Source organism: Notamacropus eugenii, chromosome 3 (genome assembly GCF_028372415.1).
Source record: "Notamacropus eugenii isolate mMacEug1 chromosome 3, mMacEug1.pri_v2, whole genome shotgun sequence".
NCBI classification, from domain to species: Eukaryota; Metazoa; Chordata; class Mammalia; order Diprotodontia; family Macropodidae; genus Notamacropus; species Notamacropus eugenii.
In genome coordinates, this window is record NC_092874.1 from 211,078,040 (window position 1) to 211,104,866 (window position 26,827).

General features: G+C 35.2%; 1 protein-coding gene across 7 annotated transcripts in view; it reads right to left on the minus strand.

The window, feature by feature from the left end:
- ARID2 (AT-rich interaction domain 2) overlaps positions 1–26,827 on the minus strand; it is a 221,847-nt gene that overhangs the window by 153,322 nt on the left and 41,698 nt on the right. Inside the window, exon 1 of one of the 7 annotated variants that reach the window (XM_072654256.1) lies at positions 10,658–10,676. The exons of the other annotated variants lie outside the window; for them this stretch is intronic. The gene's annotated coding sequence lies outside the window, so the exon portion shown is untranslated. Of the gene's footprint in view, positions 1–10,657; positions 10,677–26,827 lie in introns of those variants that run through there. 7 annotated transcript variants of the gene reach the window in all.

The following is a 26,827-nucleotide window of genomic DNA, read 5'->3' on the forward strand; positions in this document are numbered from 1 at the left end:
GGGAAAAAAATAAAATATTATTTAAAAAAAAAGAAATACAACACCAATATTAATAATAACTATGTCCAAGATATGAATACTGAAAGAGTCTCAACTTACACATTAAATCTGTCATGAGTTTACTTGTAAAATGGCTCCTTCCAACACTTTTAAGTATTTTCCTTTAGAAATGTTATTTTTGTAACTAATTCTTAAATTAGTCCAGAAAAATTTAATTAAGCCTAAATTTGCTTTAAATTTACTATAATAACAAATTCATAGCGTCTATTCACCATATATAACAATGTTTTCATGCAGAAATCTTTTTAAAATTCCTCTTTAGAATGAAAGATTCATCACTTGATCTATATCACAGTTTTGGGGGAGTTTTTAAGGTTTTGCTTTAGTTTTTATTTTTTAAGTTATCAACAATGTAAAACAGGCAGGAGGGAAAAAAGGCTACGTCCAGTACATCTGACCCTTTCTTTTTTATCAGTATTCCCACTGGAAAAGATGTGCATCACTAATCATGAAGGATTCATTAGGTATAAAGAAAGATTTCTGAAACACAAAGACACACACATATGTGTATATATACACTTAATAAGTCTCCTGGGCATTTTATAAGAGGAAAAGGATGGGCCCATCTCAGTGATGATGACAAGATATGCTGGGGAATGCAGGTGGAGATGATGTCTTCAAAATGATTAATTCCTACATTACCATGATAATCTGTAACCCCTTCTGAGTCTTTTTTTGGCTCGATTTTTAAACAATTCACTAATGTCCTTTAAAAAAAAAAATCACCATATCTTAATTTTCTCTTAACTTCTTCCCCACAACCAGAAAAACAAAAACCCTTTCTTGTACAAAATAAATAGTTGCACAAAACAAATTACCAAATTCTTGTCTGAAAATGTATGCCTAATTCTGATCACTTCTGTGCCCAGACCACTAATAGAAATTCATTCACAATCAATCTTCTGGCCTAAGTCAGTAAAAAGGGATTCATTAGGCTTTTATTACATACCTAGAACTGTATTAAGCACTAGGAATACAAAGACAAAAATAAAGCTCTAAATGTGCTTACATTCTAATGGAGATCACTGAATTGATGATAAACCTTCAATCTTTAACAGTGTTTTCCTCTACAAGGTCGAAGTCATCATGTAAATTGTTAATCTGGCACTGTCTGCTTCATTCTACATCAATGCCTACAAGTCTTCCCAGATTTCTCTCAAATCAAAGCCTTCCATCATTTATTATGGAGTAAGTATATTTCATTACATTCATATACCACAATGGTTCTCTGATGAGAGTCCACTCTTCTCCTGTTCATCTTTGCGTTCAACAATTAGAATGTATTCTTCTTGAAGGCAAGGATTGTCTTTCCTACTTGGACTGGTATACCAAATTTGTATTTGTATACCAAATGGTTAGCTATAGTCTAGTACTATTTATATTCTTGTTTTTGTAAATTTATAAATTTCATAAACATATTATTTTTCTAAATTTTTATATATTTATATATCTGACCTTGATAAGAGAAATTTACTAAAAAAGTCTGATTGTGCACAAACCTTTCAATTTTATGTAATTATAATTGTCCCTTATTAAACTATGATGCTTTCTTCTTGTTGGTCAAGAACTCTTCTGCTAACTCTCCCTTACCTGTTCCTCTAATTCTTTATTACAGTATCAAGGTTTATCCAGTTGGAGCTTAACCAAAGGCACATATTATATATAGAGAGAGTATTAGTTTAAATTTAATTTTAGCTAGAAAACATTCTAGTATTTTTGTGTACAGTAAATACTCCAGAATTTGGCATCTTTGACTCACTTTAATATTTTTGTTTCAAAAAAGAGAAAATAAAATTGGAAGCAAAGCTGAAAACAATTGAGGCAAACTTTTCTTTTAAACTCTCATCTCACTCATTTGAGATACCTTCTTAAACATGTACATAAGCGGCAATTTTGCAAACTAAACACAAGAAAAACAAAGGGGATTTTATATGTTGGTCTCAAAATTTTTCATGAGGTTAAAAGAATAATTATGGGTTGGCCAACTTTTCAGTGATGAACTTTTATCACCTGGTAGCCAAACTCATGGTGGCAAACATTTCCAAATTCACTTATGGACAGAATAGGTACTACAGTTGTAAAGTTCCCAAATTAAATTAGTATTTTAAGTGCCTAAAGGGCAAGGCACTAGAAATCCAAAGACCAAAAGACAAACAAACAAACAAAAAAATCCACCAAACCTTTCCTATCCTGGAAAAGCTTATATTCTATCAGGAGATATAGCACATATCAAAGTAAAACAAAAGTTATTTCAAAATGAAGAGGAGAATAGCAAATGTGGCAACATATGAGGAAGCAATATAGCCCAGTGCTTTCCTACAAACTATTCCAACAAAGATCAAAGAAGAATGCCAAGTACAGGAGTGATGAGGAAATTTAACGAGAAAAAGAATTGGTGCTAAGTTTATAGTACAAGGCCAGTATAGGGAGACCAACAGAGGCTGGAAAAGCACCAAGGAAAGAACTGAACCAAGAAGGCTCACACTACAGAAGAGACTGGGCCAGAGCTTGTAAGTTGTTTACTAGGACAAGGAGTAGTCCAGAATTCAGCACTGGAGGCCTAGAGGCCACACCAGGGACCAGATAGCAGCAGTCATTTGTATCACTCTGTTCCCAAATATAGGCCTCACATACAGTCTGGAATAAGCTGGGGCTGGCAACTGTATACCAAGACAAGGAACAATTACAAAACTAGCAAGAACTAGGTCTTAGGCTGTGTAATGTGGAAAGATTAGAAACAGAAACGAGCATCAGTTCTGTGGTCTTAACCCCGGGGGAAACATCACAGTCACTCCACAGACAAGGGCAAAAAGCTCTGAAAAAAGTCTATAAATCTGCAGTTCTATTACTCTGAACCAGCAGAGCCTGCCACCTATCTAACAAAAGATAGAGTCAGCAATAATTATTAGAGATCTAACCAGGAGCAAGGATGAATGTGATTTACACTACCACATCAGGGTATTTGTTGTCATTCAGTTCTTTTAGTCTTTTCCAACTCCTCATGACCCTATTTGGGGTTTGTTTGTATTTTGGCAAAGATACTAGAATGGCTTGCCATTTCCTTCTCCAGCTCATTTTACAGACGTTGAAGTAACTGAAGCAGAGTTAAATGACTTACCCAGGGTCACACAGCTAGTGTATGAGCCCAGGTTTGAATTCAGAAAGATGTCTTGCTGACTCTAGGCCTGGTGCTCTATCCACTGTGCTATCTATCTGGCCCACATCAGAGGGAATCACTTACAAAGCTTAGACGAAGAAGTTATTAGACTTAACTCTACATCTAACTGCTAATAGTCTGCTTAATGTTTATAGGTCCCTGGCCTAAGCTGCCATCGAGACGTCCAAAGAACACAGAACTCATGATCCTAAAGAAAAGAGCAACAGCATCCGAAAAAATTAGAAACAAGACCAAACAAGTCCCCAGTATACCTCCCAGAAGAGCACAGTACACAGATGAACCCTAGCGCAATGTCACAATTCAGGAAGAAAGACTTAAAGAATGAGTAAACAAACAAAAACACTCACAATAAAGAACTGTGTTGGGTTCAGGTATGCCTGAGATGCAAACCCAGGAGAATAGAATAGCTACACAAGATTCTACAAGCAAAGCCTCAAAAAAACCAACTTGACCACAAGATAATGGTCACTACTGCATTTGGAAGAAATGAAGCAAGAATATAAAAATTATATTATAAATGAAATCATATCTCACTAACATCTCTGGTTCTATATTGTTCCTTGATATATACAGTTCCTTGGAGGATTATAAGGCTTCTTACATAAGCTTTATTCTAGGAAATTAGAGTATGTGTATCTAGCCAACATTTCTCTTGATCTCTTCCTGTCTGTTTCTCTTACAGGTTGGGTCCAAGGGTACTAAATTTAAACTAAATTAGCCTTAGTGCTACCTGTTAGCCAACTAGTACGCAGGACAAGAAAAGTTAATACTTTATCAAGTGGGTATCATCAATTTCAGAACAAAGGCCTAATTCATGTTAACCTTCTTGACAAGAAGACAATCTCTATAAGAAGTTAACCTTGTCAAGTGAATCTGACCAGAGGACATACAACCTTCTAATACAAAATTTTTCTCATGATGTTGTGGAAAAAACATAGTAAAGGTAAAAATTCTCTTTAGAAGATTTTTTTCCCTTTTTTCCTAAAACATTCATTATTTAGAAATTCTCTTTAAACCACAGCAATAGATTCAAATAAGCTTTCCATCTCAGTAATTTCCACTGATTAAAATATGATAATATGAAAGCATTATTGAAAAAACATCTGTGTTTTCTATGGTAAATTCTAATGGTGGTTAAAACTTCACCATGAATCCCCAGGAACAAATGTTATTTATCATTAAAGGAATTATATAAGCAACAAGAAAGGGAAGAAACGGAAGGAACTTAAAAAGCAAGGAACATGAGGGATAGACATTATAACTGAACATGAAAAATAGTAGAAAATAGTTAACATAAAGTGAGCAGTACTAAGAGAAAAAATTTATACACAGAATATATATAATAGAAAGAAAAAAGAACTTTTAAAGACTTTAGAATTCTGATCAATGAAATGACCAATCAAGACTTCATAAGACTAACAAAATATGTCTCCTCTCTCTTGGCACAGGTAACAGCCCAGAGCTGCAGAATGAGACATAGTCAATGAGTCACTGCGTTTTGCCTGATGATATCTAGTTGCCACAAGAAAGGGCTTCTACAGAGTGGAGGGAGAAGAAGGAGAACGAGTAGTGGTAATGGCACAAGAGAAAAAGAAAAATAAGAATGTGTCAATGAAACATTTCAAAATACATAGGAGAGGATAGAGCCAAGTTCAGTAGGAGACAAATCAGGAGGGCAATTTTATTAGTACATTGTTAAATTTAATATACACCACTTAGATACACATCCTCCATTCCTTGTATATTGAAATGTTGGTGATTGCTGATGTTTGCTAAGTTCATGATAAAAAAATTTATCACCACTTAACATTAATATAAAGAAAATTATTGTTTAAAAAGCATAAAAAATTCTAATTACACATGTACACACATGCATGCAAGCGTTGGGGGCAGAGAAGGTGATGTACATCTACACTACATGCATACGACTTGCTATGCCTACATCCATACCCCTGAAGAATGACTGCCAACATCCTTTAACTTTTCCACAATGCCAGACATAATAAAAATATTCATCCTACACTTGCAGTTCTGTAAACAAGAAGGGATATGGAAGAACCCAGCACTCCCACACAGACCCTAGCAAAGACATGAAAAGCACCCCAGGTAAAATAACAATGAAGAAAATTATCTCACACATGCAAAAAAGGAGCACCACCATCCCAGAACTACAAAAAATGAAGTTAGCTGCCAGCAGAAGCTGGAAAACAGGGTTTGTGGCAGGATAAGCAACCTAAAGCATAATAAATGAACTAAAAAGCCTACCAAGGGAGAAGAAATGTCTCACATGAGGAAAACTATCAGTAAATAGAAAAAAAAATAGAAAACAAAAACCAAGACCAAGAGGCAAAATCAAATAAAGATATTATATTCACAACAGACAGTAGAGCTACAAAGAAAAAATAGCTTAGCTACAAGGACTAAGAGAACAACCAGAAAAAATCATGCAAGGGATAAAAAATAAAATTACAATGGAAATAAGAGCTCTAAAGGATAAAATGGAAGGGGAACAAATGGTTTAGAGCAAAAGGTAGAAATCCTTACCCAAGTGATTAGATTTATCAGTGATATTCACCCTTATAAACAAAGTGGAAAAATCAAAACTCAATGATTCTATGAATTAAGAAATATTAGAATTAAGCCAAAAGAATGAAAACAAAGAATAAAATATAAGGTATCAACTATCAAAACCAACTGCCCTGGAAGGCAAATAAAGGAGAAATAATTTAAGAATCATCAGATTCCTTTTAAATAAAATGACCAAAAAAAATGAATACATATTTCAAGAAATTATAAATCTGTCCAGATCTACTGTCACAATGCAAAGTGAAAAATAGAAAGACTCCACCAATAATATCCTTAACGAAAACCAAAACTAAAAACAAAAATCTATACAAAATCCAGAACTCCTAGGTCAAAGAAAAAACTGTACAAGAGTCCAGAAATGAAGAATTCAAGTACCAAGGAATCACAGTCAGGATCATTAAAATATTACACTATAACTATTTAAAGAAAGAAAATCTTGGGAAACAATATTCCAAAAGACAAAATGGACTCAACAACCATGAACAAAATACTCTCTAAGACTAAATAAAAACTGAACGGGTGGGAGTTGGGAAATCGAGGGACTCGATCTTTAATACAATTGGAGGACTTTCAAGAATTCCTAACAAAAGGACCACCCCCTTGACAAAAATATAATTATAGGAATCAAGAGAAACCTAAAAAGGTAAATATGTATGAAAGGTAAATACAATCAAAAAAGGCTAAATAATGGTGATGGGCTTTTATTCTAATACGATTGGTAACTGTCTCCCAGCGTGATAGAATTAAAGTAAAATATAAACAAGAGAGCTGGGTGTGGCTTTATCCAGTTTGTAGGTTCAAGAAAGAGGAAAAGAAAAGGGATATATTTCAGGGAAGGGGTGAGAAAGAAACAGTTCACATCAGAACTGGATAAAGGAGGTCCGAAACGTACAGTTTGTGGTATAAATATATAGGCAATAAGGACAGAGAAAGGTAGAGAAGATGTGGCAAAACTGGAAGTGAATAAATACAAAAGTAAAATTGGGACTGAATAAACACAAGCAAAATAAGCAGCAACTTCAGAGGATTGGTTATGAAGAAGAAATTTAAAAGAGAGAAAGAAAGTATAATTATCAAAGATCAGAGTAAATTAGAAATCACATCTATTATTCAGATTCCATCTTTCTCCATCTTATTTAAAAAGTGAAGAAAGGCATTAAGGGGAGAAAAAAAATAGAGGAATAAAAAAATGCATACTGAATAAGCATATCGTAAAAATGAATGGAATGATCTAACCCACAAAAGGGAACAAGGTAAGAGAATGGTAATAATCTAAAAATATATCATAAAAAACACATTTAAAACATAAAGATTCACAGTTAAAATGAAGAGCAGGAGCAGAATTTACTACAATTCAGGAAAAAAATTTTAACAAGGAGGAAGATATGGAACATGGACATTACATTTTACTTAAGGACACCATAAATAAATAACAATACTTATTTGTATCAAATGGCATAATAATTATTAAAAGGAAAAATTAATAAAATTAAAGAGAGGAATATAGAGTAAAACTATGATAATTAAGAACCTCAACATGCACTTCCCAGATTTATAGAAATCCAGCAAAAAAATAAGTTCTGGTCTTTAATAGAATTTGAGAAAAGCAAAATGATAGCTCTCTGAAAACTGAAGAATGAAAATAGAAGATAGATAAATATATAATTATGTTAAGAGCAGGGTCAAAAAACATCACAGAAACAACAGATAATTCTATCAAAGAAAATGACAAAAATTCAAAATCAAAACTTTGGGATGTGAAAGATAAAACAGCAAAAATTAAAAACCAAAATAAAATTCTAAAAATGAAAGGAGAAATTAACAAAATTGAAAGAAAAAAGTAATAAATAAAACTAGAAGATTGAGGGTTTATAGGTTGGGTGGAGAGCAAAACCCTAGAAAATCTGATTTTTAGAAAAAAGAAAACCAAACACAAGCCAGAATGAAAAATTCACAACAAATGAAGAAAAAAGGAAATCCATAGAAACTAGTTTGACTAACTATAGAATAATAAAACTGACCACATAAATGAATGGGTCAATCTTTACAAAAATAAAAATGTCTAGATAAACAGAACGAGTAAGAGAATTTTTAAAAACCTAATGTGAGCAAAATAAATTAGACTAGCCATAAATGAACTTCATTATATCCTCCCCTACCCAAAAGACTCAGGATGGATTTAAAATGAATTCTATCGAACTCTTCAAGAAGAAAACAGGGAAGGTAGAATGAAGAAAGCATTTATAATACTGCATAACATAAGATTGGACAGACATCAAAAGATAGTGAAGAGAGAGCCTAATATGCTCTAAGTCCATGGGGTCACAAAGAGTTGGAGAGGAATGAAGGACCTGAAAACAACATACTATGCTAGGCAATGTGCTAATCTTATTTGACCTTCACAACAATCCTATGAGGTAGATGTTATCATTGTGCCCACTTTACAGTTGAAAAGCTGAAGTTGATAAGAGGTTAAGTGAGTTACCCAGAGTCACACAACTGGTTACTGTCTGAAGCCAAATTGTAATTGGGGTGTTTTTGATTCCAGGTCCAGAAGTCTATGTACTGTGTCACCTAGTTGCCCCTAAAGAACAATTCCAGTAACACATAAAGTATTTGCAAAAATAGGAAAATAAGGGATCCTACCAATTTCCTTCTGTAATAAAAATAATTTCTTGATAACTAAACCTAGGAGAAACAAAACAGAGAAAGAAAACTATAGACCAATATGTATCATGAATTTTAAATAAACTGTTAGGAAATAGCTTAATAACACATCAAAAAGACTATAAAATATGACCAGCTAAGATTTACATCAGGAATTCAAGTCTAGAATCATTAAAATCACAAGATTTTATATTAAGTGCAGAAAAAAAATCTTTTGACAAAAACAACACCCATTTATGCTAAATACACTAAAAAATACAGGAATATAGTCACATGGTAAATGGTACGTTATACACCAAAAACCAAAAGTCAGCTTTAAGTAATGATGATACACTAGAGGACTTTCTGTAATGTTAATTAGGTCTTCCCTACCCATCAATAAGCCTCAAGTACCTTTTGTTAATTAACAATGAGGCACAGGTTCTGAAGGGTTGTGAAGTCCTCTGGCTCTGAAAAATGTATACTCTGAAGTGAAGTTTTACTTTGGGCCTTACTCATTGGAAGTGTTTGTCTGGCCAGATGAGACTCTGGGAAGCGGCTAAGGAGCTCCTCAGGTTTGAAAATCCAGATGTTGGTGCTTCTCTCTCTGGTAACTATGTATGTAGGGCAGCTAGGTGGTGCAGTGGATGGAACACCAGTGCAGGAGTCAAGAGGACCTGAATTAAAATCTCACCTCTCACACTTGACACTCACTAGCTGTGTGACGTTGGACAAGTCACTTAACCCCAATTGCCTCATCCTGGGTCATCTCCAGTCATCCTGATGAATATCTGGTCAGATGGCTCTGGAGGAGAAGTGAGGCTGGTGACCTGCACAGCCCTCCCTCACTCAAAATAAAGTCAAGTGCAAGTCATATCATCATTTCTCTGATGGCATGATCTTCTTTGGCAGCAAAGGATGAACACACACACACACAACTATGTATGTATGGTCAGACAGTTGGGTCTGTCTGTTGTTCTGTGATATATGTATTGCTTATGATCAGGCAGCTGGAAACCCTGTCTGTTAATCTTTATTTCTTTGTATTTTCTCCGAAGTTCAAGGTGCTGACTTGTCCCCCTGAACTAAGTGAATGATACTTGTGCTTGATTAAAGTGATTGTTGACCCCCCCAAAAGTTGCTTTCATTTTAGAAAAGCAGGTCTAAGAACCTGTACATCAGGCCCTCCTGTATATGGAGTCCTTGCTGATACACTTTCCAAAAAGATTATGGTAAAATAAAAATATTTATTATTACCACTAAAACTCATATAGTACTAAAAATGTTGTTATGGCAACAGTAAGACACAAAAAAGAATTAGAGGAAATAAGTACAGCCAAAGAGGAAGCAAAATTAGCACTTTTTGAAATGTTATGGTGTAGTTGAGAGAACTCGAGTCAATTAAACATCATCATCATCATAAGTTGTACTTTTTAAGGTTTACAAAATCACTTTACAAATATCTCATTTTATTCTCACAACAACCCTGCAAGGTAGGTATTATTATTATCACCATGTTACAAGTCAGGAAAATTAAGTGAGGCAGGTAGGAGTTAAGTGACTTGCCCAAATAATAAGTATGCAAGGCTGGATTTGAATTCAGTTTTTTCTGATTTCAGGACCAATATTCTATATACTCTGTGCCATCTACCTGCCTGATCATTTCAGCAACAACACAATATACACTAAAACCATACATGCAGGCAATCCATTGTCAAATCTTTTCATTTCTACCTTCGTCATATTTCTTGTATGTGTTCTATTTCATTCCACTCAGAACCAACACCCTAGTTCAGCCCCTCACCACCTTTCACGCTGACCATAGCAATAATGTTTTAACTTGTCACATTGCTTAAGTTCTCTAATCCATTCTGGACTCAGCGGCCAACATGTTTTTTTCTAAAATATAGGTCTCATCATATCATCCCTGTTAATCAGCTCCAGTGGTTCCCTGTTACCTACAAAACTGAACCTGTCTGACATTTAAAGTACTTCCTACGTATACAGTCATATTACATTTTAGTCTCTTCCAACTTCACTACAATCTACCAAGACTAGTTTACTTGATGTTCCTACAACACAATCAACATTTCTATTTCTTTGCAACTTGTTATTCAGATCCAGGATGAAACATGCAATTTCAGACATATCTAATGGGGGAGATTTGTTTTCCTTGAATATGCATACCTGATAAAAAGTTTTATTTTTCTTTCCTTCAATCTGTGGGAGGGGACTGGGAGAAAGAGGAGGAAAGTATTAGCAAAGAGGATACGTAAACATATGTTTATGTTTATATACAGAAACATAACATTATACATTATGCCCAGACCGAATACATACCATATGTTTTATATATATATATTATTTATATACATATATTTATATATATAATATATTCTTGGCTCACTATTAGGAAAATGATAAATTTCTCACACCAACTATATTAATAACAAAAGTTACATGATTATATTGATAACTGAAGAAAAGGTTTTTGATAAAATATAATACTCCTCTAGGTTAGAAATATTAAAAAGGATTCTTTATGGTCATAGTAATAAACTTATGGTAACAGAAAGGTAGCAAAAAATGGTAATAATCTAGGTCAGCTAGGTGATGCAGTTGATAGAGCACTGGCCCTGGAGTCAGGAGTGCAGGAGTACAAATCTAGTCTTAGATACTAGCTGGGTGACCCTGGGCAAGTCATTTAACCCTGACTGCTAACCCTTTAAAAATGTCAGAAGAAATACATTCAAAACATAAAGATTCACATAGTTAAAATGAACTGGAGCAGAATTTACCATGATTTAAGAAGTGTTTTTAAAGTAAGAAGATATGGTTAAAATACACTAAATATCATCTAATACTAACAGTATTATTAAAAGGAGGAAAATACAGTTAAAATACACTAAATAGCATTTTATCTAAAACCAAAATTTAGCATTATCTGTAATAGAGAAAAGAGAGGCCTTCTCAACTGCATAAGCAAAGAGATCTGTTGTCACCACCATGAAAAGAATGGAAAAATATGAAATGGCAAAAGGGCTGTAATCAGAGAAATCTGTAAAGACTTAAATGAACTGATTTGTAAGGAAGACAGCAAAACCAGGAGGTTTATAAAAGGCTACAATTTCATCAAACAAAACAACCAGGAAAGATTTGAGAACTCTCATCAATACAAGGATCATTCACAATTCCAGAAGACAGATCATCAAGTGTGACTCCAAACTCTTGGTGGAAAAGTGATATAGACTATGTAAATACAGAATAAGAGAGGCATTTTTAGATATGACAGTTAATACAAATTTGTTTTATGTGACTATACTTTTGTTACAAAGTAGTACTTTTATTTGTTGGAGAGGAGATGGGAGATTGCGGGGGGGAGGGACAATGATGTGTAAAAAAAATGAAATATGTAAAAATAGACAGAAGAGCTGAAAAAAATTCAGAAAGGAATTCTGTATAGTGTCTGTGTTTGTGTGTATAATAAGCTATATATGATAGGCCCATGGTTTCATATACAATCCCCAGTTTCTAGAATTCTTTGTAGATGCCAACGTTCACATTCACTGATAAATTTCAAGTTCAGAATTTTTAATCTGCCCCCAAGAGATGATACAATATTAAAGAAAACTATAAACAACTAACAATATAACCATAAACTATTAGCTATATAAATTATATAACTATAAATAATTAACATGCTATATAGATCATGTTAAGAATAAAAATTACACAATTCTATCAATAGAATATTTTTTTAAAAATACAATGTCCATTACTTCATTAGTGTGTCTGTCTTCCTATGCCCCCTCCAGTAACTGTCATTCTCCATTTCCTCATATTTGCCAATTGATAGCTATGAGATGGAACCTCAGAGGTCCAATCCTGTTAGTGATTTGGATGATTTTTTTTTCTAAATGTCTACTGATAGCTTGTATTCCTTCCACTGAAAACTAGCTGTTCATATCTGACAATTTATTCATTTATAGGAGAATAACTTTTTTCTTATGTACTTGTATCAAATCATTATGTAACCTATACATCAGTTTTCTTTCTGTGTTTTAACTCTCTGGTTGAAGTATTAGGAATGTATTTGTGTCATAAAAGGACTCTGGTAGGGTACTTTCTTTTTCAATTTTTGTGAAGCATGAGTACTATCTATTCTTTAAAAGTTTGTTATAATTCTCCAGTGAATCTATGAGGACCAGGAGGTAGTCTTTTTTTTTTTTTTGATAGTTCTTTAACATCTAAATCTATTAACTTTTTTGTGAATGGGCTATTTAAGATTTCTATTTCATCTTCTGATAGTTTGGGTATCTTATATTTTTTAAGGTATTCTTTTATTTCATTTGTGTAGTCAGTTATGTTAGCATATAACTATGCATAATATACACTGATCATTCCTTTTATTCTATTTTTTCTGTGATTTTACCTTGCTCATTTACTTTTTTACTGATTTGATTTTCTGCTCTCTTCTTTTTAATCAAATTAGTTAAGGGTTTATCAATTTTATTAGTCTTTTCGAAGACCAGCTTTGTTTGATCATTTCTATGGGGTTTTTGTTCTCAATTTAACCAATTTCCCCTCCAATTTTTAATATCTCCTCTTTTATTTTATTTGGGGGGGGGGGGCAAGAGGTTTCTAAACATTTAAAATACACATTCAGTTCATTAATCCTCACTTTTTCTATTTTGCTACTATATCTATGGATATGATTCTCCCCCAGAAGACCACTTTAGCTACATCCCATTAATTTTGCTATGCAGATTCATCATTATCATTTTCTTTTACACAGATAAGTTATTTCTATGTTCTTTGATCCACTCATTATTTAGGATTTTATTATTAAGACTGTATATTTTGTTTGTGTTCCCTGAACCAATTACTATTTTTATGGTACATGGTCAATTTTCTAAGAGTGACATGTGATGCTGCCAAACATGCATACTCTTTTCACTGGTCCATTTAGTAGCTACCATAACTTTTTTGATTCTAGTTTTTTTCTAGCAATTTGTTCAGTTTTATATTTTCCCTTTTGTTTATATTTTTCTGTTAGACATCCAAACTGAGAGACGGATTCTGAAATCTATCACTGTTGTGCTCCTATATATGTCTTCTTGTAGCTAAGATAGCTTCCTTCATGAATTTGGATACTAAGACATTTGAAACATAAAAGTTTATGACAGATATTGGGTTTGTTGTCCATGGCTTCTTTCAGTATGTGGTTTCCTTGTGTATCCCTTTTAATTTGTTGAATGCTTATTTTGCCTTTGTCACAAAGCATGACTTCACTTCCTCCTTTTACAGATTCAATTAATGCATAGTAAAAAGATTTTTCCATTCCCTCAGTTTTACTATATGTCTTTGTTTTCTACAGATATTTTTTGTAAGCAACAGATTGCAGGGTTTTGCTTTCTAATCCAATCTGTAACTCTTTTTTTTTGTTTTATTGAAGTTATTTATTTATTGGGAATATGAATCCATTCATATTTAAAGTTTTAAGAGTTGAGTTTATTTTTTTTTCTCCATTTGCCTCTATTTCAGAGGATGTGGGTAGTCACATCATTTTCCCCTCTCTTCTGCCGTAAACACTGTACGTTCCTACAATTAATTTCATCTTTTTTTTTTAAGATGTCCCTGTTCCCACTGGTTTTCTCTTCCCCTCACCCCTCGGCCACTCGTCTTTTGTCACCCCTTTGCCTTGGGGGTTTAGCTTACTAGTTCCTTTTTCTCTTCTGCTTTTATCAAGTTATACACAATTCCCCTATCTCATTATAACACATTGGCTTTCAACTTCTCCTCTGCTTCCTGATACCAAACTCTGTTCTTCATCTATATTGTGACCTCCAATCCCTTGACCCCTAGTTTTTTCCCATTCCATCACCCCAGCATTAGTTGCTCTCCTCTCTTCTCCATTTTGACCGCTTGGTGATCCCATGCAACTCTACACTGTTCTTCTTTTGAGTCCTTTGCCCCCTTATTTTATTGGTGATTGTGCCTTGCCAAGCCTCAATCTTGCTTCATTCCCAGCATCCTTTGCCTTTGATCACACATAAATGCTGCTCAACAACAGTGGAGAAAATCATGAAGCCATGTTGAATGGGGTACACTACAAATTTTTGTTACATAACCTCAACCGGACCCTCACTTTTTTTTTTTTCCAGTTGTTCAATCACGTCAAACTCTTCATGACCCTATTTGGAGTTTTCTGGGCAAAAACTGTTGCAGTGCTTTGCCCTTTCCTTCTTCAGTTCATACTCTTATCCACTGGGCCACCCAGTAGCCCAGGTTTTTGTATTGTTTTTTAATACCTCTTTAATTAACTAACTCACAACAGTGGCACTTCCAACCCTTTTCATCCTACCTTAAATTTCTCATGGCTCCCTCTTTCCCCATCTGGGGTGAGAACTTTGTCTCATATTTTACTGAAAAAGATATTTGAGGTCATCTGCCAAGAAGTCCTTCTCCTCTTCTCATTTCACATCACCCTGATGCCTTTCGTCACACTATCTTCCCTCCTTCATTTCTGTCTCACATAGCAAAATGACCATTCTCCTTCCCAGGCAAACTTCTTTTCATACACAAATTCTTCTTCATCCTTGTTCTCTCAATTACCTTCAATCTTTCCCTGTTTACCGGATCATTTCCTACTACCTAGATATGCTCATGTCTCCTGCTTCAAAAACCATCATTTGATACATCCATCCCTGGAGTCCCTTATCTCTCTTCCCTTTTGTGGCAAAATTCCTTGAGAAGGCCATCTAAAATAGATGCCTCCTCTTCATTTCCTCTCACTGTCTTATTACTTTCTACAGTACAGCTTCTTACCTCATCATTCAACTAAAACTGCTCTCTCCAAAGTTAGTAAAGATATCTTACTTGCCATATTGCCTTTTCTCAATCTTCATTCTTCTTCACCTCTGTGAAGGCTTTGGCAATGTCAATCACTCTCCTCTATATAATCTCATCTCTTTAGGTTTTCACAAGTAATGAGAAGAACTAGAATTTGAACATAGGCCTTTCACTCCAAATACAGAGCTCTTGGTAATACTAATCACTTTTCAAGTAAATTTTAGATAGATACTTGTCCAGATATGAGTTGGAAGAGATGCCTTCTGAGCTTCTATAATTCTATACTATTCTTTTTGGTACAGTTCAACAGATAATTAGGTGCCAAATAGATTAGGATGAAGGAAATGCAAAAAGGAATCACCCTACCCCTCAATAAGTGCATATTCTCCTGCAGGGAATAAAGCACTTACACAGTTAAGTAAATACAAGATATTTTCAGAATAGAGTGCAAACTAACAAATGGCAAGACCAGGAAAGTTTTCAGTGAGGAGGGTGATATCTGAGCTGAGCTAAAAAAGAAGAAAATCACATTTCTCAGAATCAAAGATAAAGTAGCTTTATTCATGGGGGAATGACTTTTATGAATGTATCAAGGTGGGAAATGGAATGTCCAGTACACAATTATAAAACAGAATGCGATGGGAGGCAATGAAGAGATACTGAAAATCTAGGGAAATCTGAGGAAAGAGAAATCACTTTTAAGTAAAAGAGACTATGGAAGGCTTCATGGAAAACATAACTATTAAGCTGAGAAGTTAGAAAAGCTTTTCATCATTGTGAATATACAGTCCTCCTCTCTAAGCATAGTTGGTCAGGAAACAGGGGAGGAGTCCATGCAATTTCATGACTGAGGTGGGAGAAAACAAGATTTGATCAATGAATCTAGTATGACTAGAACATAAACTATAAACTATGTGGAGGATACTGTGGGAAAAGACTAGAAGTCTAGAAAGGAAGTCCAGAAGCCAATAGCAGAGGTGGTATAGCTCAGACCCCAAGCCCAGAGCAGAATCTCCCTGCCAGTATCTAGCCCAGCTTGCAAAAGAATAACCGAAGCATGAATTCAAGACCAAAGGAAAGCATACTGCCACTGAAACAACAGAACTTACCAGTTAGATTACAGAGGGTGAATACAGTAGCATGTCAGTAACTTGCAGAGCTCAGACTCTGCAAGTCTGGAGGGAGGATGGGACTAACAGACTTTGTCCTGTCTACACACCTGGGAGTTTGGTGGCACTGAAGGCTTCCAGGTGCCTAGCATACCTCAGAGATCTGAAATAACATAATACTCAATATGTCAAGAAAGCAGCAAAATGAGCAACCTAGACCTTACCTCCAGAAGTGCTACAGAGCCTAGTTGGGAAAGATGCTGGAAGAAAGAGCAAACAAAAACAAGTGCCCCATGATGAATTTTACTGAAGCAAGGACACTCAAGATACAAATGCAAAATTAGAAAATGGCTCCAAAATATCTACAAGAACTGCCTCAGAGAAAAGCATAGCTTGGACAAAAATTCAACTAGACTTAGTGGAAGAGATGAAGTAAGAGTTTAAAAAAAAAAAAGAGTTTAAAATGTTTCTATAAATGAAGAGTGCTTGAGGGAAAAGAAAGTGGAAAAGAACTGGAAAGGGAATTAACTGCTTGGCACAAGGAGTACAAAATCTTGCCCAAGCAACAAACTCCCTGAAAATTCAAATGGACCAAATAGAAACCAATGATTCCATGAGACAACAAAAAAATCTTAGAATAAAATCAAAACACTGGGGAAAAAAATGAAAGAAAATGCAAGTATCTTACACCCCCTACCCCCAAGAAAAGACCTGGAAAACAGATCAAGGAGAGAAAAACTAAAGAATCATTATATTACCTGAGAAAACCATCCCTCCCCCCCAAAAAAGATCCTTTAAAAAAAAAAAAATCTACATCTTTTAGAACCAGAGGGCAAAGTAGAAAAAGAAAGAATTCACCAGTCACCTTTTGAAAGAAACCCCAAAATGAAAACTCCCAGGAATATCACAGACAAAATATAGGACTTCCAGGTCAAAGTAAAAAGTACTGCAAACAGCTAGAAATAAAGAATTCAAGTACTAAGGAACCATAAAGACCACACACAATTTAGCAAGCCACCACTAAAGAGTGACAGAGAACTTAAAATATTATATCCCAAAAGACAAAGGTTATATGGTCTTACAGCTAAGAAAAACTTACCCAATAAAACTGAGTATAATACTGTGGGTGAAGGGGACAGACTTTTAAAGAAATAGAGGACTTCTAAGCATTCCTAATGAAAAGATCAAAGCTGTGGAGAAAATATGAAGTGCTACCAAAAGAGTGAAGAGAAACACAAAAAGGTAAACATAAATGAACAATGATAAAGTACTCAACAAGGGTAAATTGTTTACATTCAAATATGAAAAAATAATACACATGTCCCCTCCAATCCCTATCATTCTCAGAATTCATAGGGTGTCTAAATTAGGAAAGACCTGAGAGTGGTTCTGTTATATCTTGATGCTCTTAGGAATGGAAAGAAACAGGGATAAAAACATACTCGGTGGGGGGAGAAGGGACGCAGAGTGGGAAGGATGAAAAGGGAAGGGGAAGGAAAGAAATGTTAAGCAAAATTATCTCAGATTCAGGCTACACAAGTATACATGCGTACAAAGAATGTGGAAGAAAGCTGATACTTGAACCTCATTCTCATCTAAACTGGTCAAAAGAAGGGAAAATACAGCACACGTAGCTGGGTAGAGAAATATAGTTCACTCAGCAATGAAATAAGAAGGAAAGAGGAGGGTGGGGAGGAGAAATCAGAGGATTAAAGGAGAGATTAGTTCTATACAAAAAAATTCTAAGGACGTAAAAAAATATTACAGGTCTTTTTCAGGTGGTTAAGAATGAGAATCTTGGATGTACAAGATATGGTATGTAAATGTGATAGATAATACTGTACTGAACCCTTATCAGCCTAATAACTAACCAGTATTCCAGAGAATTAATAATGAAACATGCTATCCACCTCCTAATAGAAAGGTGAAAAACTTAGAATCCAGAATGAGACAATCTCTTTTAGGAGAAGCCAATATGGTCATTTGTTTTGACTACATATATGGTAATGGATTTTGTTTTTCTTGTGTTCTCAGTTGGAAGGTGGGGAGATCAGGTAAATAGTGTGCAGAAATAGAAAGCAGAACTTGGCTGATTAAAATTGAAAAATATGCATATTTTTAAACTAAACTGAGGAATATTTCATAGGATCATACATAGCTCAAAGGGACCTCAAGGACCATTTAGTCCAACTGCCTCACATTTAGTGAGTGAAGACAAAACTGAAGCCTTGGGAAGTGTAAGTGACATACAGGAAATAAAGATCAGATCCTAGAGATAACAGGGACCCAATCACTGGAGCTTCTTGGGCAGGGGAGTGATATGGTCAGACCTGTGCTTTAGAATATTTACTGGCAACTGTACCAAGGATGAAGGAGGCTACTAGTAGCAATAGTCCAGGCAAAAGATGATGAAGACCTGAACTAGGGGTAGTGGTCAAGTGAATGGAGACAGAATAACACATGAAAGAGATGTTGAATAAGTGCAACTGACAAGAATGAGTAAGTGAATGGCTATGTATGATGAGGGAGAAAGAAGACTTGAGGATGACTCAAAACTTGTGAATCTAAGTGAGGAGAAGATTGGCTGTACCATCCAAACAAACAGACAAGCCAGAATGCAAAGGGTTGAGAATTGACTGGGTAAGTTTGGCAATGAAATAGAAGAGCGTAAGAGGACAGATAATACCTTGAGAGAATGTCAGGATCAAAGAAAGTTTTTGTGAAGAATGGGGACACCTGGACATGGTTTTAGAAAGAAGATAAAGAATCAATAAAAGAGTCTGATAAACACTAAATGAAACATGGATGGAGTCACTGGAGGGTGGGATAAATGGAATTAAAAGCATAAAACAAGCTTTTGTAAGTGAGAAGTACATTTCATTCTCTGACATGTAAGCAAATGAGGCAAGCAGATAGTCCTTGAAATGTGAACAATGTACTCCTTCTGAGTTATGTTACCAAAAAGTGTATCTGCGTTAACATCCTTTCACTTTTTAAAAATTATACTTTAATTTAGCAGTAAAGTTGTTTTTTTATTGCATTTTATGGTCTGTGAGTGCCTCATTCCACTTGAAATCCTGAGTCTGAATTGCTGGAACAGCCCAGGTTAGGTCTGGTCTAAACAGGGGTAGAAGAGGGGCAGAAAAGGAGGAGAGTCAAAAACCAAAATAGAATAGGAGTTCCCACTGAAAAGCATTTCTACAGTGAAAGAGGTCTACACCTGGGATGAGAGATGTGGATCTGAAAATGAGTTAATCTCAAAATGGATGCACTGGAGGACTATTTTTTCTAAGAATGTTATGACTTCATGAACAAAAACCTGGCCCAGAAAAGTGATGGGCAAGCTCCTAGAGGTGACTGGTACCAAGAAGGGAAAAAGGAAAAACAAGGACATGGACTCACATATGAAATAGAACTGCCAGTGGGAAGGAGAACAATGATGGGGAGGGCAGGGGGTAAAAGTGGACTCCACAATTTGGTACACAGAGTAATTTCTATGACTCAGGAGGGAAAAAAATTTCAAAATATGCTGGAAGCAAAAATAATTAAAGAAAAGAACTCAAGAAAAACATTTCTGAGAAAGGTACAACAGAAAGAAAACTAACAAATGTAAGCAGTCAGAGGGGGGAGAAATGAGGGAAGATTCTGAAAAAACTACTTAGATGGATAAGATCAGATAAGCCAATAATGAATTAGAATTCTCAAACTAGGTGAAAGTTAGACAAAAGGAAGCTGAGAAACGGGAAGAAAGATATGAGGAAGCGATCTATGTCTAAGGGTGGCATTCCAGAGTGAGAAGTCCCAGGTAGTAGGTACACAGAGCAAAGACCAAATTCAGAAGCAAGGAACAAGTATGAGGCTCTGACCCTAGGGGCATAGTCACAGTTTCAACTTCTACCACAGTCTGAAACCTGCAGAGGAAAACCAGGGCTGGAATTTCAAACCAAAGGGAAGTATGAAATTCTATAACTTTAAATCAGATCACTCCAGTTGGTGTATAGTGGTTGAGTACAGTAGCAGTCTACTAGAATTCTAACCAGACCAAGCTTACAGTTGTGTTGTTCTGACCCAAATTCTGGTCAGGAACTTTCTTTCCAGGAGGAAACAAATCAAAATGTCCTGGATCAAACCAATCTGGGAGCACTGAAATTTTAAAGCTTCCCCTCTATCCCCAGTCTGAGCTGTCCCTCAGATCCTGAAATAATACAACACTCAATATTCCAAAAAAGCAGCAGCAGCAGCACCCTAGAGGACACAAGATCAGCTCAAATATTCCCCTCCCAGAAGTATAAAGAGCCCAGACTTAACATAAAGTTCAAAGTCAAAAAGCAGGCTGGAAGAATAAGCAAATAAAAACATAAAAAAAACAAAAACAACCCCATTTTTGTGACAAAGATTACAGACCAAAACTCAGAAGAAGAAAATTACTTCAAAACATTTACAAGCAAAGTATTAGAGAAAAACACAGCTTGAGCAAAAATTCAACCAGAATTTCTAAAAGAGATGAAGCAGAGTTTAAAAAATTATTTTATAAAGGAAATGAGAGTGCTAATGGGAAAAATTAGAAAAGATGAAATCTATGGAAGAAAGAAACAGAAAGAGAATTACCGATACAAGACATATAACACCTTGTCCAACAAACAAGTGCTTGAAAAATAAAACGGACCAAATAAAAGATAATGATTCCATAAAATAACAAGAAGTACTAAAACAAAGTCAAAAGGCTGGGGAAAAAAAAAACAGGGAAAGAATATAAAATATCTCATAGCAAAAAATAGACTAGGATATAATTTTAAGATCACTGAACTACCTGTAAGTTATGGACAAAAAAAGGAGCTGGGATATCATATTTCTAGAAATCTTAAAACTGCCCAAATTTCTTATAACTAGAGGGAAAAGTAGAAATAGAAAAAAGCTTAACAGTTACCTCCTAAAAGAAATACCAAAATGAAAACTCCCAAGAACACAGCCAAAATTCAGATCAAGGAAAAAATACTGCAAGCGGCCCAAAAGAATTCAAGTAAAAAGGTGTCACAGACAGAGTCACACAAGATTTACCAGCTAAATACTTTCATAGGCATGGAGGGCTTGTAATATAATATCCCCTCAAGGTAAGTGACAATGGTTTAAAATCAAGAATAACTTAGCTAGCAAAACTAAACACAATTCTTTAATAAAATAGAGAATTTCCAAGCATTTCTGATGAAAAAGCCTAAACTATGTAAAATTTTGAAATATAAACACAGAAGTAAAGAGAAATCTTAAAAAAGATAAACATGAGAAAGAAATAACTTTATATTCTAAAATGGGGAGGTGATAAATGCATCCCCTTAGAACAGTAACAATTATCAGAGGTCACAGAGAGAGTTAGAGGATCTGGGAGTAGCTTTGTTTTGATCCTATTAATGAAGAATAGAAAGAGAAGAATATACTTGGGGGATAGAGGGAAAAGGAAAGTTGGAAAAAAATCTGACTCATTATTATTTCCAAGTGCACAAGTAGAAATCTTTACAAGTAAGGAAGAAGGGGTGAAGGGAGTAAGAGACACTTGAACCCCACTCTCATCTTAATTAGTCAAAAGAGGGAAGATTACAAACACAAAGAGCTGGTTATAGAAACATGTTTCACTCAAAAAGGAAACAGGAAGAAAAAGGACGAAGAGAGATTAGAGAATAAGAAATAGGTTAGATTAAGGGAGAGTGCGTCCTAAACAACTAAGAATAGTGAAAAAATGTCCTAAACAACTAAAAATAGTGAAGAAATAAGAAAACAACAAAAAAAAAAGTAAAGGAAAAGAACTTGTTATTGCCTCTGAGTAAGGGATAGAGAAGAAGGGAAGGGAAAGAAAAGAACTCTGACCAATCCAATGACTAATCCATGACTCCAAAGGGCTCATGAAGAAACATGTTACCTACTTCCTGATGAAGAAGCGAGGGGCTCATAATACAAGCTCATACACATGACAGATCGAGATATATAGAGAGACATAGATGAGGGGTGGGGGTGGAGGAGGGAAGGTCAGATATGGTCAATGTGGAAAAGTTTTGTTTGTCTATATATATGCTTCGAACAGACTTTTCTTGTTTCTCGTCTGTTTCATGTCTTTCTCAATGGAGTGGAAGAGATGAGGTAAAAGAAAAGACAAGTTTTCACTAAATGGAAAGAAATAAATTGAATTTTTAAAATAAACTATAAAAAATGAATGGGGAATACTTCTGTGAAAACTGGGGATCATCAATATGATTTGATTCATCAATTCATCAGTACAAATTGATAAAGTAAAATGAGCAGAAAGAATAACTCATTCTATAACATATTTTAAAATAACCTGAAAGAATCAAGAACTCTGATTAACACAGTGACTGACTAAGACTACAGAGTGCTAATGACCAAGAATCCAATTCCCAAAAGAAAGGTGATGGCTCAAATATATAAAATGAGATACTTTTTTTTATCAGGGCCAATAAAAGAATTTGTTTTGATCTTGCATATTTATCACATGAGATTGATTTGGCTTGGTTTCCAATGGGGAGAAAATAAGATTATGGAAAAAAATTTAATTTTTAAAAAATCCACCCCCCAGGGGGCAGAGGCAATATGGCGAAGTAACAGCATAGCCTTTCTAGAGTGCTCCCACCAACCCCAGCCAAATACCTGTAAAAAAATGGCTCTAAACAAATTCTGGAGCTGCAGAACCCACAGAATCACTGAGTGAAGCAAATCTCCAGCCCAAGACAGCCTGGAAGGTCACCAGGAATTGTCTATTGCACCACATAGGAACAGAGTGCAGTACAATGTGGGCCATGAGTGGACAGAGGAGACCTGAGCAGGCCTTGGGGGCACTGAATCTCTCACACCTGTGGTGGTTTCCAGACTTCATGACCCCAAAACGCTGATGATAAATTGGAAGGTCAGTGGAAAAAGCCTGTGGGAGCAGTGCAGGAGAGTAGAGTGGTCCAGCCTTAGAGCAGTACAGGGGGGAGGGGGCGGAGAAACCAGCAGCAGTCACAGCCGCAGGAGGGACAGCTACAGCCACTGTTTCTGGAGCTCTAGGCCCATAGATTGTGGGGGGATAGAGCAGCTGATAGTACACCTCCCAGACCCCCACTGAAAACAGAGAACTACCTTGACAAAGAGCTCAAAAGTCAAATAAATGGTTGGGAAAATGAGCAAAAACCAGAAAAAGAATCAGACTATAGAATCTTACTTTAGCAACAAGGAAGACCAAAGCAAACAGAGGAAAACAAAGTCAAAGCTCCTGCATGCAAAGCCTCCAAAAAGAAAAAAGAATTGGTCTCAGGTCATGGAAGAGCTCAAAAAGAATTTTGAAAATCAAGTAAGTAGAGCAAAAATTGGGAAAAGAAATGAAACTCATGAAACTCAAGAAACTCATGAAAACCGAGTCAATTGTTTGTTAAAGGAGATCCAAAAAAAAGGCTGAAGAAAATAACACTTTAAAAAATAGACTAACTCAAATGGCAAGAGAGATTCAAAAAGCCAATGAGGAGAAGAATGCCCTAAAAAGCAGAATTGACCAGAAGGAAAAGGAGATACAAAAGCTCACTGAAGAAAATAATTCCTTAAAGATTAGAATGGAGCAGATGCAACTAATGACATTATGAAAAAAATCAAGAAATTATAAAACAAAACCAAAGGAATTAAAAAAATAGACAATATGAAAGAATTATATGAAGCAATAATTTTCACTGGAAAAAAAAAAATCTAACCTGGAAAATAAATCCAAGAGAGAAAATTTTTAAATTACTGAATTACCTGAAAGCCATGATTAAAAAAAGAGCCTAGACATCATCTTTCATGGAATTATCAAAGAATTCTGCCGTGATACTCTAGAACTACAGGGTAAAATAAATACTGAAAGAATCCACTGATCATCTCCTAAAAGAGATCCCAAAAGAAAAACTCCTAGGAATATTGTAGCCAAATTCCAGAGTTCCCAGGTCAAGGAGAAAATATAGCAAGCAGCCAGAAAGAAACAATTCTAGTATTGTGGAAATGCAATTTAGCAACTTCTACATTAAGGTATCAGAGGGCTTAGAAAATGATATTCCAGGTCAAAGGAGCTAAGATTAAAACCAAGAATCACCTACCCAGCAAAACTTCAGGGGAAAAAATAGTCATTCAGTGAAATAGAGGACTTTGAAGCATTCTTGATGAAAAGACCAGAGCTGAATAGAAAATTTGACTTTCAAAACACAAGAATCAGGGGAAGCATGAAAAGGTAAACAGGAAAGGAAAACCATAAGGTACTTACTAAAGTTGAGCAGTTATACTCCTACATGGAAAGATAATATTTGTAACTCTCGAGACTTTTCTCAGTATTTGGGTAGCTGGAGGGATTATATACATATAGACAGAGGGCAAACACAGTTGAATACCAAGGGATGATATCTAAAAAAATAAAATTAAAGGGTAAGAGAGGAATATATTGGGAGGAGAAAGGGACAAATTATCTTTCATAAAAGAGGCAACAAAAAGCTTTTTCAATGGAGAAGAGAAGGGGGAAGTTGAGAGGGAAAAAGTGAAGCTTACTCTCATCACATTTGGCTTAAGGAGGGAATAACATGCACACTCAATTTGGTATGAAAATCTACCTTACACTACAGGAAAGTAGGGGAGAAGAGGATAAAAGGGGTTTGGTGGGGATGATAGAAGGAAGGGCAAATGGAAGGAGAGGGCAAACACTTTTGGGGAGGGACAAGGTCAAAAGAGAAAACAGAATAAATGGGGGAGAGGATAGGATGGAGGGAAATAAAATTACTTTGGAAGTTTCTTGCATAACCACACATGAATAATCTATACTGAATTGATGGGTGGAGAAGGAGGAAGTGAGCGAAGTTGGAACTCAAAGTTTTAAAAAACGAAATATTAAAAATTGTTTTTACATGCAACTGGGAAATAAGAAATACAGGTAACAGGGCATAGAAATCTATCTTGCCCTACAAGAAAATAGAGGCGATGGGGACAAGGGAAGGGAGGGGTGTGATAGAAGGGAGGGCAAATTGGGGGAAAGGGTAAACAGAACGGACAATGTCTTGGGGTGGGGGAAGGGAGAGATGGGGGAAAATTTGGAATTCAAAATTTTGTGGAAATGAATGTTGAAAACTAAGAATAAATAATTTTTAGAAAATGCACCTCCTAGCTCTATGACTGTGAAAGGTACTTGATCTAATTGATACTGTTCTTATCTCATTACTGTCTTTGTATGATCTTTAGCATTCAGGTCATTTACCATGTTTGAGTCTAGTATGGTATAAAGTATAAGATGTTAATCTAAACTTAATTTCTCAAATCACTTTCCAGTTTTCCAGTCATTTTTGTCAAATAGAGAGTTCTTTCCTAGAAAATTTATATTTGCAGGTTTACTAAAACTGATTTATTGAGTTAAATTATTTTTTATTATTTTTTCAATGGTTTATGTACTTTTTTCTTTCTTATTTTCATTACCGATAGCTTTATTATTGCTTATATAATTTGAGGTCTAGAAATGCTATTTTCCTGACATTCTTACTTTAAAAACAAATCATTATTTCCCTTAATATTCCAAACCTTTTGGTTCTCCAAATGAATTACTATTTTCTCAAACTCTGTAAAGTGTGCATTACAGAGATACACAAAATCACAAATAAGTGAAATGAAAATTAAAACAATTTTGAGACTTCACCTCATATCCAGAAAATTAGCAAAGTTTACATGTCCTTATCCTCAGATTCCCCAGTTTGAGGTATTTTGTGCCTACATTTCAGATAGGGGGATGGGGGAAAGAGATAAAACGATAAATATAGAGGGAAATGTAAACACACTCCAGACCACCACTAGTACCCAAGAACTTTAGCCAGACTTTGGTCCCCATGTTTTCCCCAATAGCCTACATTGCCAAACTCACAAAAATTGGATCAGCCTGATATTCATACACTAGCACTGGTTCCATAGCAGACCTTCCTTGAGTTCTTTCTCTTTTCCAACTCAGCTAAAGCCAAAACTTCTAGATCTCCTTTAGTATTTGGCCTAACCCATATTCCTTACTCCACAATAATAAGAGGGATAAGGGCATATATTCTTGTTATTTGAGATTTCCAGCTTTTTAAATTCTAGGCAAATGAGAATTTGCTATATTGACTTTAATGCAGTCTGTTGCATTTTCTCATATAAAGCCTGCAAGAAATTGTGAAATGGCAATCTATTATCATAATCTTTGCACATTAAATTTGAAAATGTGTAAAGTATATACATTCAGATGCATCAGAGTTGATTCAAATTTTCCTGGAAATTCTAGAGATTCTATAGGACTCAATTTGGCACACACAGTGATTCAAAATGTAGTAGAATTTAATAGCTGGAATAGTCAAATGAAATGCCTCTCTTTCTGGAGAAAGCT